The sequence below is a fragment of the Somniosus microcephalus genome, chromosome 6, assembly GCF_052327205.1.
Source record: "Somniosus microcephalus isolate GS21.2 chromosome 6, FLI_Smic_1.0, whole genome shotgun sequence".
Taxonomy (NCBI): Eukaryota; Metazoa; Chordata; class Chondrichthyes; order Squaliformes; family Somniosidae; genus Somniosus; species Somniosus microcephalus.
The window spans coordinates 108594910-108607041 of NC_140992.1; the positions used below are offsets into that span (position 1 = coordinate 108594910).

The following is a 12132-nucleotide window of genomic DNA, read 5'->3' on the forward strand; positions in this document are numbered from 1 at the left end:
TTCTGTGACCACCTCCTTGGTGAAGCGGAGCCTTTTAATACACTGCTCCTCACTTAATTGGAGGTGGGAGAAGTGCTCTTGGAATACCCTCAGAGGGTAAGGCCTCCTGTTGAGAGCCCTGATGGACCCCTCCTCCCTCTGGGCACATTGTCAAGTCTTTCTCGCTGCCTCTGCTCCCTCCACCATAGATCCTGGAGGACGAGGTCGACTGGCAGTACAGCCCCCATTAATGTAACCAAGTGTAGCAGTTTGATTTTTTTAAGGATAAATGTAGCTACTTTTTAGTTGCCACAACACTCCTGATACTAAATAATGTTGAAATTATGGATTGAGATGGTTGCTCCATGTGAAACTGACAAGAAAGCACTGAAACTCCACTAACCTACAGCTGCGACTCATTATTGATGATCCCTTTAAATAACATCCCTGAAGTCAGCTTCCTGTTGCTTCACACCAGCTCCCCCTGTCGTTGTTTCCTCCAGGTGCTAAGGTAGGTGGCGACAATCAATTTCACAGATTGGGTAGGCAGTGAGCATTGCACACTCACTGACGTCATGATCCACCTGGTGTTGAGGCTCCTGGCGATAACTGTTAGCGGCGGCGCTGTGTGGGGGCAGGATTTGATGTGTGGTGTTGGATTTACCTCAACCCAGCGATAATGCTTTAACGCCCCATTAGCGCCATCTGCTGGCGCTAATGGGAGGTGATAAGGTAACGAATTTTTCCCCCATTGAATCATAGAATGGTTACAACACATAAGGAGGCCATTCAGCCCATCGAGCTCGTGCCGGCTCTCTACAAGGGCACTTCAGTTAGTCCCACTCCCCCGCCCTTTCCCCGTAGCACTGCAAATTTTTTTCCTTCAGGCATTTATTCAATTCCCTTTTGAAATCCACAATTGAATCTGCCTCCACCACCCATTCAGACAGTGCATTTCTGAAAGGAGGGTTGCCCATGCCCACGAAATGCCTTTGGAAAGATGTCTCTGGGAGCTACACTCAGAGACTGACATCAATGTTTTGTTTGAATGGAAAATCGATCAATAAATAGTGTTTTCCTTACCCACTCCCAAGTTCTTGAAGATGTGCGAGTTAGGTTGATTGGCTATGATAAATTGACCCTTAGTGTTAGGGGGATTAAATACATGGGGTTACGGGGATCGGGTGGGATATGTGTCGGTACAGGCTCGATGGGCCGAAATGGCCTCTATCTGCACTGTGGGGTTTCTGTGATTTCTGTGATTTCTGTGAAATACACTCGTTTCTCTCACGTACCACTGTTGAATAAATAAATAAGACTATGCATATAACATGGAGGAACAGGGCAGCTCTGAGGTCCAAGTGCAGGACCATTTGCCCCGTGGAGTGGTGTAAGCCATGGGGGTAAAGTTTGCATATATTCAATTGCTGATCAGCATTAGAGAGAATCCAGGGGCTCAGGAGCCCCAGACCCCCACCCATATTGAGAATAAAAAATAAAACCAATTACTATTCTTGAGAGAGAGGGTGAGGAGAGTAACTGGAGGAGAGGGAGGGGCCCACCTCTGGAATAGTAAACAGACATTTGGGTGCCTTGATTAGCATAAATAAACATCCCCTTACATGCAGCTTTCAACAACACTTTATTTATTATTCGTTCATGGGATGTGGGCATCGCTGGCAAGGCCAGCATTTATTGCCCATCCCTAGTTGCCCTTGAGAAGGTGGTGGTGAGCTGCCTCCTTGAACCGCTGCAGTCCTTGTGGTGAAGGTACTCCCACAGTGCTGTTAGGGAGGGAGTTCCAGGATTTTGACCCAGAGACGATGAAGAAACGACAATATATTTCCAAGTTATTGTTAGGGCAAAATTACCTCAGATAAAGTTCATGTTTTACAATGTTGTGATGCTTTTACATAAAAAACACAACTTGATGGTTATTGTTGCAGCTCTGATAATAGCTTCCTGAATTTGTGCTGTCATTACTTTTCTATGCTTGGACAGAGGAAAAAAAGGGCACAGCTCACTGTTCCTGTTAAGCTGTGCAGTCGGCCAGCTGTCTGGAGCTCCTGCACAGGCCACGCACTGGCTTTTAAATAGAAAAAAAACGCAATGCGTGAGAATTTGAACGGGCCACTGGGCCGCGCACCCAAAAAAAATTAAAGGGAACATTGGCAGAGCTTACAAACAGCTCTGTGACTACCAAATCCTATTGTCAACCATTAACAAAACAAATCGTGGTGTTGGGGCGTGCACAAGGTGTTACTGTTGTATTCTGCGAGCTGCAGTCTGTTTGCCATCTAGTTGGGACTCATCCTTCAGTGATAGCTCGAGGGCACCCCACGAACTCAAGCCTCAGGCTTTTCAGAAAGGGGCAGGCCTCTGAAAATGTTGTTAGAGGCATTTTAAACACTCAAAACTGCAGTATGGATAAGAATAATCATTTTATTGTGAATTTTGTAAGTTATTATGGCCTGTAGTCCCACTGTGCTGGCACCCTCTGCCCAAAGAGGCAGACCCCCACCTAGATTGTGGGAACAGGGTCATTTGCATGGGTGGAGTAGGCGCATGGCACCTACAAGATGCACCCACCTTGAATGTTGGACTGGTGCCATGCTGCTCTGACAGTAGAGAGGAAGCCTGGCAAGACCCCAACGAGAATCTTAATTTCTTCAATCTTCTGCAGCCAATGGAGAAAGCAAGTCCCTTGGGCAATGTAATCAATTCCCTCCAGGACCAAATATCTTTCCCTAGTTAAGTTTTGGGGTCTTCTTAAGGCTCTCAGGAGGACTCATGCCAGCTCTTAGCTTTCCATAAGTATTTAAAGCAATTTCATTAGTCCCCCTTCTGCTCCATAATGCACTGGACTGGTCAGAGCAGCTTGAGTCTGACCATTGAGTTGCACAAACATCTGACATCACACAGAGTATTTGGAAGTCATTTCTGTAACATGGGCCTCGTTGGACTAAGATCTGGAGTTAGTGCTGAGCGCTATTAGTAATATTTGAGTGTTGTGCATTGTGAATTGCCATCTGGACCACACATGTGACAGGTATCCTTTAGGTTTTTGTTACAGTCTCTTTTATTCGTTAAGACTGCTGTTTACCTTGTGTTTAGGTAGTTCAAGTTTCTGTAAATCTTCTTCCCTTTCTTTCTGTCTAATCATTTCATACACGTGATCCTCATACTTCAGCTTATATGGGTGGTTCTCAGTTATTGGCTTCAAAAACAGAAAAGTACGCAATTTTAGAATCTGAAATAAATATAATTCTGCCATCCTAAGATGTGGTCAAAGTGAGACTGGGGAATGCCTTTTGCTCATCATTTGTTGCTTCTTTAGTTGCTTTAAATGGTTAGTGGCAAATCAAAGTTGTAATAAGTGATTGGCAGATAGGTACTCCTTTAAGAAGATTGATTATAGGATAAAGGGCAGTAGACTACCAATTACATCTTCAAAACAACAGTCCATATCTGTATCAAAACACATCTCAGTCAAGTTTGGATTAAGATTTCTATTAGGAAGCTGTCTCATCAGTCAGTGATATCTTGCCATAACTAGGCTACCTATTCAGAACCAATAGGGTGTCCACAAAGGATGTCTGGAGGATGGGCATTAGAATCATACAGCACAGAAGCAGGCAATTCGGGCTATTGTACCCGTGCTGGCTCTTTGATAGAGCTATCTAATTAGTCCCACTTCTCTGCTCTTTCCCCATAGCCTTGACGATTCCCGACCTCCTCGGATCCACTTCTCCACTTCTTCGAATCAGAATTAATGCTGATGTCCTTTCTTACAAGGAACCTGCAGGCTGGAGCTGTTAATTTTTAGTTTTGTGGATGGTTGGCCATGGAAGCGCCACAAGGATCAAAAAGGAGAACTGCATCGACCGACTGCCTTTGATGCACCAAATGATAATGTTGCGTGTGACCTACCACTAATGCCTATTCCACCTAAGGAAGTCGCTGTTGCAGCCCCTCGGAAAGCTTCAGATGTTTCACCTATTCCCACAGGTAATGAACCAACACCTCCCAGGATGTTGTTTGTGCTCCTGATTCTGGTGTGAACTTTACAGGGTAGTCCTAAGAAAGCTGTGAAACCTGATGTTGTTGAAACTGAACATAAGAAGTGACCATCTACTGCTCCTGTTACTAGTCCCAGCTCACTCATTATCAAACCTACTGAAATATATCAACAAAGGTCAAGGAAACTTCCAAATCTTTTGGAATTGTAGATGGTTTTAAGTGAAGTGGTCCATTTTGGGAGGTGGTCCATAAGGAGGCCACATACTCCTTGGAAAATAAGAGTCTAATTGGGGTAGAGGAGCAAAGGGATCTGGGATACAGATAAAAAAAATCACTAAAAGTAGCGATGCAGGTTAATGAGGCCATATAAAAGCAAACAAAGCACTCAGATTCGGGGAGTAGGAGTAAACAGGTCATTTTCAGGATGGCAGAGTGTAACTAAAGGACTGCGGCAAGGATCAGTGCTTAGGCCTCAACTATTTACAATCTATATCAATGACTTAGATGAGTGTAATAAATCCAGGTTTGCTGATGATACAAAGCTAGGTGGGAAAGTAAGCTGTGAGGCAGAAGTAAAGAAGCTGCAAAAGGATATAGATAGGTTAAGTGAATGGGCAAGAAGGTGGCAGATGGCGTATAATGTGGGGAAGTGTGAAATTATACACTTTGGTAGGACGAATGGAAAAGCAGAATATTTTTTACAAGGTGAAAGACTAGTAAATGTTGGTATTCAGAGGGATCTGAGTGTCCTTGTACACGAATCACAGAAAGTTAACTTGTAGGTACAGCAAGCAATTAGGAAGGCAAATGGTATGTTAACCTTTATTGCAAGGGGATTGGAGTATAAGAGTAATCTTGCTACAATTATATAGGGCTTTGGTGAGACCACACCTAGAGTACTCTGTACAGTTTTGGTCTCCTTACCTAAGGGAGGATATACTTGCCTTAGAGGCGGTACAACAAAGGTTCACTAGATTGATTCCTGGGATGAGAGGACTGTCCTATGAGGAGAGATTGAGTGGAATGGGCCTGTACTCTCTGGAGTTTAGAAGAATGAGAGGTGATCTCATTGAAATGCATACAATTATTACAGGGCTTGACAGGGTAGGTGTAGGGAGGCTGTTTCCCCTGGCTGGGGAGTCTAGAACCAGGGGTCACAGTCTCAGGATAAGGAGTCGGCCATTTAGAACTGAGATGAGGAGAAATTTCTTCACTCAGAGCGTTGTGACTCTTTGGAATTCTCTACCCCAGAGGACTGTGGATACTCAGTCGTTGAGTATATTCAAGGCAGAGGTCAATAGAGTTTTGGGCACTAAGGGAATCAAGGAATATGAAGATAGGGTGGGAAAGTGGAGTTGGTATAGAAGTTCAGCCAAGATCTGATTGAATGGCAGAGCAGGCTCGAGGAGCCTTACAGCTAGTCCTGCCCCTATTTCTTATGTTCTTATTTCTAGAAGGATAAAATTGAAAAGCAGAGAAGTTATGTTAAACCTGTAGAGAACCTTGGGTAGACCAAACTTCGAGTACTATACACAGTTTTGGTCTCCATATTACAAAATAGTTATTCGGACTTAATCAATGGCCCAGAAATTCGGGTCCCCATGCATGAAGATGCACTGGGTACTCACGCGTAGGCCCAACAAAAGTGCTGGTTTTGTGCATGCACTGCGCATGCGCAGGAAACCGGAACTTCCGTTCCCTTGAAAGAAGGGGTTGACAAGTGGAATGCGTGCGCCGGATGAGGCAGCGTGTGCGCATCAAACTTATGTTTTTTTTGCAGGTTTCTCTGGTAGGGTAAGTCTCCAGGATTTACACTTTTAAAAAGCAGGCGCAAAGCCTACTTTTAACAAGGTAAGTGGTGAATTAATTAAAATTAAAACATTTTTTCCACAGGTTTATTATTTTTAAATACTTTAAAGAAAGGTAAGTATATTTTTAGCCCCGTTAGAAAATGTAATTAATTTTTTCAAAAATTTAAATTATTGTTTAAAATAGTTATTTCATGTAATTTATAGTTTATTTAAAATGTGATACATTTTTAAAAATGTATTTGAAGTTTTAGTTATGTTTTGGGGCTTATAGTATTTATAGTATAAATATAAGAAATCACACAACACCAGGTTATAGTCCAACAGCTTTATTTGAAATCACAAGCTTTCGGAGCGCTGCTCCTTCATCAGGTGAAGTGGAGAGATGCATAAAAACACAGCTTATATAGTCAGAGAATAATGTCAGATGTTTACAGGTAATCTTTCTAACTGCCATTTATCACACCTCGGCAGAGAGATAATCACAGCAATCAAAGGTGTAAATGGTGTCCAAACAGGTCAGTCAGTACTTCCCCGGAGCGGAGAAACTACGCCATGTTCTTCGCAGCCTTCAACATGTCATCGATGACGACGAACACCTCACTAAGGCCCACGCCTCCACTACTCGCCTTCAAACAGCTGCCTAACCTCAAACAGACCATCGTTCGCAGCAAATTACCCAACTTTCAGGAGAACAGCGACCAGGACACCACACAACCCTGCCACAGCAACCTCTGCAAGACATGCCAGATCATCAACACAGATACCATCATCACACGTGAGGACACCACCCACCAGGTACATGGTACATACTCATGTGACTCGGCCAACGTTGTCTACCTCATACGTTGCAGGAACAGATGCCCCGGAGCATGGTACATCGGCGAGACCATGCAGACACTGCGGCAACGGATGAACGGACACCACGCAGCAATCGCCAGGCAGGAGTGTTCCTTCCCAGTCGGGGAACACTTCAGCAGTCAAGGACATTCAGCCTCCGATCTTCGGGTAAGCATTCTCCAAGGCGGCCTTCGAGACACACGACAACGCAAAATCGTCAAGCAGAAACTGATAGCCAAGTTCCGCACCCATGAGGAAGGCCTCAACCGGGATCTTGGGTTCATGTCACGCTACATGTAACCCCACCTGATGTAGGGTCATCCAGACTCGAGTCGTCATTGGCTTGTTCTCTCCACACAGATGCGGCTGGACCTGCTGTGATTTCCAGCAAAAAAAAAGTTTTTTGTCTGTTTTTTTGTTTTTCATACAGACCCCTTGTGACCCCACCTCATTGTTCTTTGATGTAATGTTTTCCTGACTGACCTGTTTGGACACCATTTACACCTTTGATTGCTGTGATTATCTCTCTGCCGAGGTGTGATAAATGGCAGTTAGAAAGATTACCTGTAAACTGTTACGTCCGTGTAATAATAAGAAACGGACTGCAGAGAACGGTACAACAGCTGTTTACTCAACGTGATTCAAGCTGCAATTGAAACAACAGATTACTACTCAGCATTATATACAGGTGTGGTCACTGCCGGTACTACAGTATACATGAGCTGTAGAAAGTAGTTCCCCCCTTAAAGGTACATACATTACAATTCCTCCCCTTTTAGATTAACAGTACCATAACACTCATTTAACAATTAAATACCAAACTAATTACAATTAACACTTTTAACATGCAACATTAGCTGCAAATAGTCTATTTATAAATTCAGTCTTTGGGGAGGCTTCCTGATCCTTTCTGGATAGCGCCTTTCCCGAGTGTCTTGCTCTTGGTGCGGAGGCGATTCTGGCCCCCTGTCGTCGGTTGGTTCATCAGCTTCCGATGCTACTGTTTCTGGGGTAGATGCTACCTGTACGTTGGGTTCATCACCAGGTACGTATGGGCAAGGCATGGGGTTGACTCGTTCCTGTGACTCTAGGATCTGGTCAGCATGGCGTCTCATGATGCTCTCCCCAACGTCCACTGTGTACATTAGTGGCCCCTGCCGTGTGCATATCATTCCTGGTTGCCATTTCTCTGTTCGATAGTCGCGGGCCAAGACTGGTTGCCCGACATTGAAGCTCCTTGTCGGCTTCTCATGGATGTGCTGGAATTGCTTACTCTCAACAGCTCTTCGTACATTTGGTCTGAGCAAATCCAGACGAGATCTCAACCTTCGGTTAAAGAACATCATGGCCGGGGCCTGGTTGGTGACTGCATGTGTCGCATTTCTGCAGGCTAACAGGAAATTGTCCACCTTATGCTGCAGTGGAATGTCGTCATCGCACATGGCCTTTACTGCTTTTTTAAAGGTTTGTACGAAACTCTCAGCCAATCCATTTGTGGCTGGATGATACGGGGTGGATGTGCAATGCCTTACCCCATTCCTTTTCATAAATCTTCGAAACTCTTCGGACACAAACTGTGGTCCGTTATCAGAGCAAATCTGCTCTGGCAAGCCGTTCCTGGCAAAAATGGTCCGTAGGACTGCAATAGTTTTCTCCGTGGTGGTGGAGGACATTTTGATGAGCTCGGGCCATTTCAAGTGCGCATCCACGGCTATTAAAACCATTAAGTCCATGAATGGACCAGCAAAATCAATATGCACCCGTTACCATGGAGATGAGGGCCACTCCCATGGGTGTAGAGGGGCATGTGATGGTGCATTTTGGACCTTCTGGCATCCTGAGCAGCTCTTTGTCAAGTCCTCGATTTGCTGATCGATCCCCTGGCATACTGACAGCTGTTCTCTTCTGGATGAGAATGCTGGCAACAGTGAGTCGCCATGTGCTGGCCATCCCTTCACCGTCAAATCATATACCCGAGACAGTGTCGGGTCATTTCGGGTCTCCTTCTCTATACCAGCGTTAGTTACTGGCAAGCATTCAATTATAGTCGAATGAAATATTTCGACAGGATCCACTGCTGGTGCTTCCTCCGCTGTAGGCAGTGGCAGGCGTGATAGCCCATCAGCGTTTCCATGCTGTTTCGTGCCCTTATGCTCGATTTCATATTGGTGCGCCCCTAGAAAAAGGGACCACCTTTGTAGCCGTTGCGCAGTCATCTCCGGAATGCCCTTCTTTGGATTAAAGATGGAGACAAGTGGTTGGTGGTCAGTCAGCAAGGTGAACTTCTGCCCGTGCAGACAGTCGTTGAACTTTTTCACTCCCCACACTAGGCTGAGGGCCTCCCTGTCAATCTGGACGTAGTTACGCTCGGCTGAGGTTAGTGACCGAGACGCAAAGGCTACTGGCCTCTCCGAGCCATCCAGGAATTTGTGCGACAGCACCGCTCCAATGCCATAGGGTGATGCATCACACGCCAACTGAATTGGTAGTGCTGGGTTGAAATGAGCCAACACCTCTTTTGATGTGATCAATGCTTTGCTCTTCTGGAAAGCTCGTTTACATTCATCACTCCACTTCCATGGTACCCCCGTTTGCAGTAGAGTGTTCAGTGGGTGTAGTACGGTAGACAAATTTGGCAAGAACTTATGGTAGTAGTTCACCAGCCCGAGGAACGACCTCAGTTGTGACACATTTTCCGGTGCTGGAGCCTTGACTACTGCCTCAATCTTTTCAGGGGACTTATGTAACCCCTCTTTATCAATAACGTGGCCACAATACGAGATCTGCTTCTGGAAAAACTCGCATTTGTGGCAATTAGCTCAGAGCCCATATTCCTTCAATCTAGTGAGCACCTGCTCCAGGTTGGCGAGGTGATCACTGTCATTTTCGCCCGTGACCAGGATGTCATCCAAATAACACTGTGTCCCTGGAATCCCTTGCAGGACTTGTTCCATTGCCCTTTGCCAAATAGCCGGAGCTGATGCTACCCCGAACACCAGCCAGTTGTATTGGTAGAGACCTTTATGAGTGTTGATCGTGAGGTACTGTTTTGAGGCTTCTTCTACCTCCATTTGCAGGTACGCCTGGGCCAGATCAATCTTAGTGAAGCGTTTCCCTCCAGATAGCGAGGTGAAAATATCTTTAATCCGTGGAAGCGGATATTGTACAGTGTGAAGGACTGGGTTCACTGTCACCTTAAAGTCCCCACAGATGCGAACCTTCTTTGGTTCCCCAGGCGTATTACTCAACGACCGCTTCATTACAGGAACGATGGGTGTACTTTGGACAGTACTCCTGAACGTTCCAAACCTTCCAGCTCTGCTTTGACGGCTGGGTGGATATCATAAGGTACCGGTCTGGCCTTAAAAAACTTTGGGCTTGCATTTTCCTCTATTTTGATCGTCGCTGTTATGCCTTTTAGTGTTCCGAGTCCCTGCTGGAACACTTCTTGTGTGTCAGTTAGCATTTTTGACAGTCGTCCAGGTGTGACGTCATCATCCTTTTTGGCATCTACAGTCAGTGCTTGTATGGAATGCCAATCTAGCTGTATCTTTCGGATCCATTCACGTCCTAATAGTGGTGGTCCTCCATCTGGCAATACATATATGTCCATTTTTGGTGTTTCCTTGCCGTTATATATAACGTTCACCCTTATTTTTCCTTTGGGGTAGACTTTTTGCCCCGTGTACGTCTTCAAGACAATCTTTGTATCTCTCAAGGGTATATGTGAGAATAGCCGCTTGTAGTCCCTTCGGTTTATGACTGTTAGGGCTGATCCTGTGTCCAATTCCATTTTCACTTGGACTCCTGCTATCTTGAGCGTGACCCAGATAGTTTGGTGATCCTCCGTTTTGATCACATTATATAGTTTCAGACAACCCAGCTCCTTGCTTCCGGAGACTGTATCACTCTTCTGTTCGCCTGAACTACTCTCCGTCACCTTATGTACCTTCTTGTACTTCTCCTGTGGAGATTTCTTGCTGCTTGTTTTCTTTCCCGACCTGCAGACTCTTGCTATGTGTCCTACTTTTCCACACTGTCTGCACACTTTGTCCTTGAACCAGCAATCATTATGGTCGTGTGTTGTTCTGCCGCAGCGATAGCACTTCACTGTTCCGTATGACATTTCATTTGTGCCATATTCTTGTGGTCTCCGTTGTATCTCTGCAGCGCCCCGTGCTGCTGCTTCGTGTGATACTGCAATGCTGAAAGCCTTGTCCAGCATAAGATCCTTTTCTGATAGAAGCCGTTTCTGGGTTCCTTCACTTTGAAGCCCACACACAAACTTGTCCCTTAAAGTATCTGCTAGTCCCGTTCCAAACTGGCAGTGTTTCGATAGCTTGCGCAGTTCCGTTAAATACTCAGCATTACTTTCATCTTTATGCTGGTTCCTTTTGTGAAACTTTAATCTTTCTGCTATCAACAGCGGTGTGGGGTTTAAGTGGTCCTGCAGGATTGACACTATGTTTTCAAAATCCTTTTCTACTGGCTTCTCTGGGGTTCCAAGGTTTCGTAGTAAGCCATACGTTTTTGCACCCATTGAATTCAACAATACCAGCGCTTTCTTGTCATCTGGCACTTCATTCGCCTTGCAGTATGCTTCTATGCGTTCGACATATGTCGTCCAATCTTCGACTTCATTGTCGAACGCTGTGATACTGCCACTCTTCGGCATTTTTGGGTGTGGTTAGACTGGCTTAAAATGGCATCTCCCGCGCTCCTGCCAATGCCGCTCTCGGCGGCCCTCGTGGCAATGGCGGCGCCTCGTGTTTTCCTGCGCGCCTGTCTCCCCCGTTGACGCTGCTCGGCCCTTGACCACCGGCTGCGCTCTGCTCTCTCTTGCCTCTCTCCCCCGTTGATGCCGCTCGGTCCTGAACACCGGCTGCGCCCTGTGCGCTCTGCCCTCTCTCTCTCCCCCATTGACGCTGCTCGGCCTTTTTCTGTGCCGCTCGGTCGGGCTCTAGCCCGTCGCTGTCCGGGAAGGGTCTGCGCAGTACCTGTTGCCAGCCCGTTTCGCTGGACCACCGTGACTGGAAAGCCAAGCCTGGCTCTCAACAGCCTCCCCTGCGATGCTCAAATCTCCGCTGGATGACTGAGCGGTTGCCCGTGGTCGATGCCCGTGCTTCTGGACTCGACCTTCTTCCACTGTTCTCCAGGAGCGAATCCCTGGGAGGTGATGCAGAGTTGCAGGTAGGTTCGAACTTGCTCGTCACCACTGTTACGTCCGTGTAATAATAAGAAAAGGACTGCAGAGAACGGTACAACAGGTGTTTACTCAACGTGGTTCAAACTGCAACTGAAACAACAGATTACTACTCAGCATTATATACAGGTGTGGTCACTGCCGGTACTACAGTATACATGAGCTGTAGAAAGTAGTTCCCCCCTTAAAGGTACACACATTACATAAACAGCTGACATTATTCTCTGACTATATAAGCTGTGTTTTTATGCATGTCTCCACGTCACCTGACGAAGGAGCAGC

General features: G+C 46.0%; 1 long non-coding RNA gene across 1 annotated transcript in view; it reads right to left on the reverse strand.

Moving 5' to 3' along the window:
* Positions 1–3088: 3088 nt before the first annotated feature.
* Positions 3089–12132, reverse strand: part of LOC147115978 (uncharacterized) — a 28703-nt gene continuing 19659 nt past the window's right edge. The window contains exon 3 of the long non-coding RNA XR_015078596.1: positions 3089–3196. This is a non-coding gene — a long non-coding RNA (uncharacterized LOC147115978). The remainder of the gene's footprint in view (positions 3197–12132) is intronic.